The sequence below is a fragment of the Dermacentor silvarum genome, chromosome 3 (genome assembly GCF_013339745.2).
Source record: "Dermacentor silvarum isolate Dsil-2018 chromosome 3, BIME_Dsil_1.4, whole genome shotgun sequence".
Classification (NCBI taxonomy): Eukaryota; Metazoa; Arthropoda; class Arachnida; order Ixodida; family Ixodidae; genus Dermacentor; species Dermacentor silvarum.
In genome coordinates, this window is record NC_051156.1 from 157,845,756 (window position 1) to 157,853,174 (window position 7,419).

Consider the following 7,419-nt stretch of genomic DNA (forward strand, 5'->3'; position numbering starts at 1 on the left):
TCGACTCTTACGCACTCATTTTTACATAACAAGTAATCTCCCCTAAGTACAGTCCGGTTTCAATGCCTGTCAAAATTGTGGCCAATTGTGTACGGTCCACTGTAGTGGGCTGGTGGTTTCTCGACAATTCACGCTAGCAGGTTTGGAGCAACTCGTGACTGTTCCACAGATGGTGATGGATGCTGGGTAATTAGCAACGACATTTCATCACATGAAATGAAGCTTAAAATCTGCATTATAAATACTATCTGCGGTTTTGAATCCCAAAAGCTCAGCAGCCGAACGCCATAGTTATCGTGGTGGGTAACTAAAAATTCATGAGCACATTGTTAATTTGGTGCATATTGATACTGATGTTTGCATGCCGGCTCCCCAGAAAGAATACCCCATTGTAAACCATGGGATGTCTTGCACGCAGTTGGAGACGTGTCACGTCTGAAGCCCAAATGCAGATATCTGCGCATATTGAGATGCTAACCATCTTTGGCAGTGATTGTACAAGCCTTACAAGGTCGAGGTTGAAAAGACTGGGATTCAAAACGTTTTTCAGACGTTTTCCAGGTAGCTCCGTGCCAATCGAAAGAGCCGGCCACAATGTTCTCTCGTCTCTAGCGCACCAAGAATTGCTTTATGTGTTGCGTTCTCATAAGCACCTCCCTCATCAAGAACCAGTATTTATGCTTGGACTTATTCCTCAAACGCGTAAATGTCACGAGTGTCGCGTAAACAAGAACCAGTGATGGCTACGCTGCTACATGCTACTTTTCGTTCTTTGAGTTAGTAGAGGGTTTAGAATAGGGGCCCCAAACGTTGTGTGGCCACAAAGAAATCGCGTCGAAGCCACTGCGCATGCGCGAGACAAACTGCGATTGCGTTTCCCGTCGGGCACGCTATTTCACTGAACTAGCGGGAGCCCGGTACGAGCACCAAATTGGGCTCGATTCATGATAACGCGTGTGGTTCGTAAGCTAGCAGAAGTGACTGTGATTATCGCTTTCTCTCAACTAACGTGTGTAATGAAGGTGGATTTATTAGACGCCGCTGATTCCGAACTCGATTGTCGATTTCATGGCTCGTAGGCCAACATGGATTAGCTTGACTGGTGAAGGCACGTAAAGTTCGTTACTCAAAATATCTCAACAAATCGCTTGCTGCTAATAGAATAACCTCTAAATTGTAATTAGACGCAAAAACACGAAAGTGAAAATCGTTTTTCTTCCCATATAATGGAATTTTAATATTTGTAATAGTTTTTCTTTGACACCGTAGTGGAACTGCAAGTGCAAGACGCTATTCGCAAACGCAAAGCTCTATTCTAAAGCTCTTCTCCCCTGCATGCCCCAACGCTGACACCCGCAAAGCTCTTTGGGGTCCCTATTCTAAAACTGTCTAGTGTTGTGCCATTTACCGTTGCAACTAACACAGAACAGTTAAATAGACCCGCATGGTACATACTACTGTACAAATATAAGCTGTCACGAAAGATAAATTGTTCATATACATCAGCTCACCACAAAATTATCTTCCACTTAAGAACATGTTACCACTGAATTTCAACCTTGCGCTTTGCGCGCTTTCTTGTAGAAGACAGAAACGATATTTCTGATTATATGCACTTTTCATAGACATAACCGAGGTTATGTCTATGGTGACGTGCACAGGAATGACAATGTAGGCTTTGTTAAAAGTTTTGCGATGGCGTCATGACAACGCCACACCTTACCTGGATTGCTGCCAACTCAGCAATTTTGTCGCCGGGGCCGTGCAGCTCAACCACCAGCAACGAGAAATGGCTGGCCGCGCCAGATGCCAGGTGATCAAGCAATGGCGCGTTGACGTCGAAGTACGGCAGCATGTGCAGCTCCACGAGGCGCCTCAGTGCACTTTCCGCGAAGGCTTTGCTTTCTTCCGCCGCCAGCTTGACTTCGGTTAGCGTGACGCAGGTGAGGCTGACGCTGCGTGCAATCGCCCTCACCAGTTGGCCGCTCACGTGCTTGCGCTGATCGTCCGCCAGCCTATCGCTCGATTCAGGCAGGTTCACCTTCAGCTCCGCGAGCACCGGAGACGCTTCGATGTGCGCAGCCAACAAGATGTACGATGCTTCGTCGAAAGCCGCGCACTCGACACGAAGCGACTTGATGTGACTTCCGAGACCAAGGGCCTCGAATGCCGCGTGAAGTCGCTCCGGGTCGGGCTGCCACGGGTGAACAAAATGCACGCCGTTTACCGTGACTTTCGAAATGGTCGAGCATTTTGGCAGCGTGCTCACATCGAGCTCGGATACGTTGTGATCGTTGATCCTCACTCGGTGCTCGAGTCGGAGCTGAAGGATCACGCCGCAGATGGTGTGAGTGTTGGCCGTTGCGGGCAAGGGATGAATAGTGATCTTGCGTAGGCTTCCGTTTGCGGCCACAGCTTGGCGGAAACTGATACACACGGGCTCCCCGAAACGGCGCAGGTCGATTGTCAGCTCCCGGAGCGCGCAGTCCGCTCGCAAAGCTTCCGTCCAGGGCTGCATACCCTGGGCAGCGTCGGGTTCTGGTGGCTGCACTGGCCAGTGTAGCAGCGGCGTGTCGAGACAGCTGCACGGAGCTGACGGTAGCTGTATCCGTAGCAGCTCGTTCCCATTCAGAATCTCTGCAAAATTGCCGATCTTCCGGGCGCTGCGAGAGTGGAAAATGCAAAGAAAAAAAAACATTTATGCAGATCTAACGCCCATCTTGAAATGTGTGTGAAGTGAGGCAAAGCTTGCTCGACGCTGTTAATCAAGTGCTATACGTTCAGCCCCGTGTCATACGTGCGTCTTTGGCGAAAAGAAAATTGGAACTAGCGCAAACTCCTGTAATCAATGACACACGCGACGATCACCTGAAAGCTATAGTTGTTTTTTTCCCGAAAGAACTATTTGGTGCGACTGTGGCCCACGGTATAAGAAATATAAGGGTGTTGACGCTCTTCCCAACGGCGCGACCGGATCTTGTTAGGCGAAAAACCGGCGGACGCGGCGGTGGGATGAGCGTTCGTTGAAACGCCAACATGCAATGGCCTAGCTATAGGTTGCCTAGGTTGCAGCTCGGCCCCGGAGCTGCAGCGCCCCCCATACGCAAGGACCCTCAATACGCAAGAATGTAATGCCTTAAGGTAACTAAATGCGCCCAGTTTCGAATTGCAAGGAAACTCTTAATTCAGTGCAAATGAAATTTTGATGCCTTTCCGATGGCTGATAGCACCAACGAATATCGAGGGCCGAGCTCTATTTTATTTCGTGTATTGACGGAAGTCTTCCATCAAGGCAGGGCCCTTCTGGAAGCGCTGACAAAAGAATCATTTTTTTCCAATACCGTTACAAATATCCATCCCTCTCGACCTCTGGTGTACATAGTAATTTAGCTAAAGCGCATTGAGCGAAAATTGCGCATGAGCAGCACGTCCGATGAACCCGTAGTTACGCGAATATAAGGCGAGTCTGCAGTTGTGGGACTTATGGAGCAGCCGACGAATTATTGAGACTCTGCGGGCATCGCCTGAAATGCCTAATAATCGGGAGCTCCAGGAATAATTGGTGCGGATTACATGCATTTTTCCCCCTTGAGATGTGGCTTTGCGGCAGTGCGGACCACACAGCCATGATGTCACACCTGCAGGCAAAATTTACATAACCCGCGCCTTCACTCCTAAATGTTTCAAGATCTGTGTGGATTATAAGCCCAAAAATACGGCACTGCCTCACCTAAAAAGCCTATTGCTAGAATTTGTGCTGTCTAAGGGCAAAGCTATCGAAAAAAAAATTCTGCGGTCGTCTAAAATCTGGATCGCCTAAAATGTGCCTCTGCTTTAGCCATATTGAAAGAGTAATTGAATCTATGTCTCACATAAAGGCAGGGGTAGGTTGACATCTTGGCCAAGGATTCTAAGAACATCACCTTATTCGATCAAATACAGTATGTCCTATCAATGTGTGCAAATGCATATACCAAATCGCATACTTTATCGCTTTTTTAAGTCTTTAGTAGTGCTTTTAAGGTGACATTATTAAGTGAAATGCATACTACGAGATCAGATATTGAGATAGAGGTAGTAGACAGAACAAACGAAGAACGGTGGAGTATTGCCTGCTCACTCTCTCAGCATTGTGACAAAAATCTGCTCTCTGACATTATAAAATGGAGGCCCCCTCTCATGGAAGCATCGGCACCACTATGGCGCTCTTCTGCAATTTATCGCTTATGCGTTTAAGGTTTCCAACTAGGCATGGAAAAAGAGTATACGTACAAGCCTTCACCGTAGATGCAGAAGTCCGCGTTGAACTCTTTAAGCGTGGTCATTTGTGACACGGCGCTTACGAGGGTCCGCAGGACCTGTTCGTTCGGCGAGTACTTCGCCCTCAGAGTCAGCTTTTGCAGTGTCGTCTCGGGATCGCGCAGGTACCGGGCGAAGCGCGTTCCCGAGCCATCGCATCCACTGGCCGACGCGAACACGCGTCGTCCGACTGTCAGGTCGACGATCGAGCTGGTGCGTTTGAGAGCCTGGATGAATTGCTCCTCTTCTTTAGGCCCCACATCCAGACAAGCGACGTCCAGCGTGGTCAGGCAGCTCATGCCACGGACCAGCACAGAGAACTGCGAAAGCCTCATGTCTTTATAAGCATCCGGACAGTCGTCGGTGAAGAGCAGCTCTTCCAGGTAGTCAAGACTGCCGATTGTCTCGAAGAAGCTGCTCTCTTCCGCGCAGCCGTCGATCTCCATGCCGCAAACGGTCACGCTCTTTATGGACCGGTAACTCCTGAGCGCCGAGAGCACGGGCGCCGAATTCCTTGAGCTCCCGTTAAATTCCACAGCTGTGATGCAGCGGTGGTTTTCTAGAAGAACTGCTAGAAGGTTGAGCGCCAGTGGTCTCAGGAACAACTTGGAAGCTGCTGTTCCAAGGGAATCCATTTGGTATCCCAGGCACGATACCGATGCGTAAGTCAGCGCCGTTCTTTAGCCGCTCGTCTCCTCGGAGCTCGATTCCTATATGAAGGAGCGCTTCGTTGAATTTGTTCAGGTACCGTAGCACCTGGCAGCTGGCACCTGCCACTTTGGTGCAGGGGAAGCTAAGATGTTCGAGGGGCTCCGTGGTTCGACCTGTTCGTTCGTCGAGTACTTCACCCTCAGAGTCAGGTTTTGCAGTGTCTTATCGGGATCGCGCAGGTACCGGGCGAAGCTCGCTCCCGAGCCGTCGCATCCACTTCCCGAGGCGAACACGCGTCGTCTGACTGTCAGGTCGACGATCGAGCTGGTGCGTTTGAGAGCCTGGATGAATTGCTCCTCTTCTTTAGGCCCCACATCCAGGCAAGCGATGTCCAGCGTGGTCAGGCAGCGCATGCCACGGACCAGCACAGAGAACTGCGAAAGCCTCATGTCTTTATAAGCATCCGGACAGTCGTCGGTGAAGAGCAGCTCTTCCAGGTAGTCAAGGCTGCCGATTGTCTCGAAGAAGCTGCTCTCTTCCGCGCAGCCGTCGATCTCCATGCCGCAAACGGTCACGCTCCTTATGGACCGGCAACTCCTGAGCGCCGAGAGCACGGGCGCCGAATTCCTTGAGCTCCCGTTGAATTCCACAGCTGTGATGCAGCGGTGGTTTTTTAGAAGAACTGCAAGAAGGTTGAGCGCCATGGTCTCAGGAACATCGTGGAAGCTGCTGTTCCAAGGGAATCCATTTGGTATCCCTGGCACGATGCCGACGCGTAGGTCAGCGCCGTTCTTTAGCCGCTCGTCTCCTCGGAGCTCGATTCCTATATGAAGAGCGCTTCGTTGAATTTGTTCAGGTGCCGTAACACCTGGCAGCTGGCACCTGTCACTTTGGGGCAGGGGAAGCTGAGCTGGGGCTCCGTGGTTCAACCTCTTCGTTAGGCGAGTACTTCACCCTCAGAGTCAGGTTTTGCAGTGTCGTCTCAGGATCGCGCAGGTACCGGGCGAAGCTCGTTCGCGAGTCATGGCATCCACTGCCAGACGCGAACACGCATAATGTCAGGTCGACGATCGAGCTGGTGAGTGAGAGAGCCTGCATGAAGCGCTCTTCTTTCGGCCTCACATCCAGGCATCCGACGTCTAGCGTGGTCAGGTAGCGCTTGCCACAAACTAGCAGAGGGAGCTGCGAAAGGCTCATGTCGCTGTAAGCATCTGGACAGTCGTGGGTGAACAGCAACTCTTCTAGGTGGTCAAGAGTGCTGCTTGTCTGGAATAAGCTGCTCTCTTTCGCGCGGCCGTCAATATCCATGCCGCAAATCGTCACATTCTTCACTGCCTGGTTCCTCCTGGGCGCCGACAGCATGGGCGCCGAATTCCTTGAGCTCCCGTTCAGTTCCAGAGCTTTGATGCAGGGGCGGTTTTCAATTATAATTGAAAGAAGCTTGAGCGCCGTGGTCTCGGTAACTTTTTTGAAGCTGCTGTTTCACGGGAATCCACTGGGTATCCCTGGCACGATGTCGACGCGAAGGTAAGCACTGTTCTTTAGCCGCTCATCTCCTCGGAGCTCGGTGCCTATCTGAAGGAGCACTTCGTTGCATTCGTCCAGGTGCCGTAGTAGCTGGCAGCTGGTACCTGCCACTTTGGTGCAGAGGAAGCCGAGATGTTCGAGAGGCTCCGTGGCTCGAGCACCGTCCTCCGATGACTCATGCCGCTCTTCCGCTCTCCATGGTTCTGCTCAAGCTGGGCTTGCCTTCGGTTGTGCTCTCCATAGCGGACTGAAATGTCAACAATACGAGAAATTGTATTGTAGTAGTCTACGGGTTCTTTGTATAGAAAAGAACAGCATCTAGTATGTTATTTTTTTTTATGGGACGGCATATACGGTGATTGAAGAGTACTTGGGGATGCATCATAATGCAAAGAACAGTGCGAACCGCGAGGGGTTGCCGTGATAAATGCGCAGATCTAATTTGTAGCCGAATCATCGAATTGTCAACTGGTCGCTTCAGCGAATTCCGGCTGCACGACAGGAAGTTTAACACCGCATTATAGCTTTACATGTGATGATCAGCGTAGTGAAAATGCTCTACTGAAGCGATTTATTTCTAATAAACTCGGATATCACACTGTATATCAACGCATAGGGGCTCTTGAATTAGTACATTTCGAGACCGAATCAAGTATGTATCGAATAGCTGCTGAAGTGAATCGATTATCGAATCACTTTTAACTGTTGAGGAACCTTCTTTCACGAATATTAAAACAGTGTTCAAATCCTAGTATATTAATTACGCTAAGAAGCTTCTGTCATTAGCTTGTACAGTATTAATAAATGTTCATGAAAACCAAACTCTGAGCAATATAGAAACAAATAAACGTTCAGTTCGCGTAATGGGGGTTCTTCAGAGAAAGCACAGTTCTTGACGATTTGCCTACTAAGCTGTTTGTTCAAGCTGTCACCAATTAAGGC